The sequence below is a fragment of the Prunus avium genome, unplaced genomic scaffold, assembly GCF_965620075.1.
Source record: "Prunus avium unplaced genomic scaffold, drPruAviu1.hap1.1 HAP1_SCAFFOLD_89, whole genome shotgun sequence".
Lineage (NCBI taxonomy): Eukaryota > Viridiplantae > Streptophyta > Magnoliopsida > Rosales > Rosaceae > Prunus > Prunus avium.
The window spans coordinates 87501-90000 of record NW_028276931.1 but is presented as its reverse complement, the minus strand read 5'-3'; positions in this window follow the sequence as shown (position 1 = coordinate 90000).

Sequence of the window (2500 nt, the reverse complement as noted above, 5' to 3'; positions counted from 1 at the left end):
CCATGATGTGGCCTTGACCAAGCCATTCAAGCCATGCGTTGCCTTCGCCTTGGCATGCCGTGGCCTTGCCTCGCCATGCGATGCATTCCGACAAAGTGACGCGAAGCGGAAGCCTATCATGGCGTAAAAATGTCGACAAAATTTTTCGACATTTGAATAATGGGGTTTGACAAGGTTTGAAAAATTCAATACAAATGGTAGGCTTGAATGTCGACAAAGTGACGCGAAGCGGAAGCCTACCACGGCGTAAAAATGTCGACAGATTTTTTCGGACCTTGTCCTGCCATGGGCTGCGCGCAGCATGCCGGCAGCCTGTGCGCAGCGTGCGCACAGCATGTCGGCAGCGTGCGCACAGCATGCCGGCAGCGTGCGCGCACCATGCCGGCAGCCTGTCGACAGAATTTTTCGAAACTTGTCCTGCCATGCGCGCGCGCAGCTTGCGCGCAGCGTGCTGATTCTGTCGACAGTGAGGCTAGCGAAAGTTGTCCTGCCATGGCGTGCGCGCAGCCTGTGCGCGCAGCTTGCGCATCTGTCGACAGTGAGGCTAGCGAAACTTGTCCTGCCATGGCATGCGCGGCGCCTGCGCGCAGCCTGCGCACAACATGCGCGCAGGCTGTGCGCAGCGTGCGCGGAGCTTGCGTGCAGCTTGCGCATCTGTCGACAGTGAGGCTAGCGAAACTTGTCCTGCCATGGCATGCGCGCAGCGTGCGCGCAGTCTGTGCGCAGCATGCGCGCAGCCTGTGCGCGCAGCTTGCGCATCTGTCGACAGTGAGGCTAGCGAAACTTGTCCTGCCATGGCATGCGCGCAGTCTGCGCGCAGTCTGCGCGCAGCATGCGCGCAGCCTGCGCGCAGCATGTGCGCAGCATGCCGGCAGCATGGTTCCAGGTTTTTTCAAATGTCGACAGAATTTTTCAAATCTTGTCAAACCCCGTTTTTATTGAAATTTCCTCGCACAATAAGCTCCCCATAAGTAGTCTATGATTTTTAGGACCTTCTCCAACTTACAAAACTAAAAAATTCCTCCCGGATTTGTTTTAATGATTTTTTCAATTTTACGACTTCTAAAAATAATAAAAAATACTTCCCGACTTCAAAAATTTATGAAACTTTTTCCCATCATAGATTGCATGTTTCTTAGTATCCCTGCAAAAAATCACGTCCAAATACCTTGTATTGAATTATTTAGAGCCCATTATGACTCCTCGCGCATAGGTGATGTCTCTTCCTGTCAAAGGGCTAAATGCATAAAATGCTATATAGGGGGGTGTGTGTTGCCTGCATATGCATGGCAGCCCATGCCTTCCTAGCTGCAGCCCCCTTCCCCCACGCCACACCCATGTCATGTTGCCTCGATATGTTGCCTCGGTATTATGGGTTTGGTGTCGGGGTCGGGGGGCTGCCACCCATGGCGGTGGTGGCCGGAATCCGGCCGCCGCCACCACGCCGCCGCCATGGGTGAGGGAGGAAAAAAAAGGCGTGGAAAGTTGCGAAATGGGGTTGTCTAGGCTTTTTTTTGGCATGGGAGAGCATGGAGTGCTAGGAACTCCTTCTCAAATGCACGGGCATGTCGACCACAACCTCATTTCTCAACAACAACCACCCGTGTGGGGTGGCGGTGGGTGGATAGTCGCGGATTGGGGCTTGCCAAGCCAATGTTTTCAAAAAATTTCATCAAAATTAAAAACAAATGTTTTGTTGCCTTCGGATTTGTGGGCGAGCGGCGAGTCGGAGTGGAGCCGGTAAAGTTTAACCTCGGTGTGCACGGTTGTTTTTAGAAACTCAATCCAATGCCGGGGACGTTGAAAGTGACGCTCTTATGAGTTGCAAACCCGCAAGATTTAAAGAACCTTTTCAAAACAATTTCAAACCAACAAGATTTAAAAACAGAAATTTTCATCAAAATGAAAAACAAATGTTTTGTTGCCTTCGGACTAGTGGGCGAGCGGCGAGTCGGAGTGGAGCCGGTAAAGTTTAACCTCGGTGTGCACGGTTGTTTTTAGAAACTCAATCCAATGCCGGGGACGTTGAAAGTGACGCTCTTATGAGTTGCAAACCCACTAGATTTAAAGAACCTTTTCAAAACAATTTCAAACCAACAAAATTAAAAACAAATGTTTCGTTGCAAACAAATTGTGGGCGAGCGGCGAGTCGGAGTGGAGCTGGTAAAGTTTAACCTCGGTGTGCACGGTTGTTTTTAGAAACTCAATCCAATACCGGGGACGTTGAAAGTGACCCTCTTATGAGTTGCAAACCCACAAGATTTTAAAAACTTTTTGAAAATGTTTCTTCTAAATGACACATTTTGATCCTTGGCAAGTGCTCAATCCGTAACTATCCAATCACCGCCACACCACACCGGTCGGGAGTGTGTGAATGGTGTGCTTCCCGGGGTTGGCATAGATAATCTTTCGCATCGACAATCTTTTGCATGCGAGGGAATGTCTATGCCAACCCCGGGAAGCACACCATTCACCCACTAGTTGTGGGCGACGATGGGTT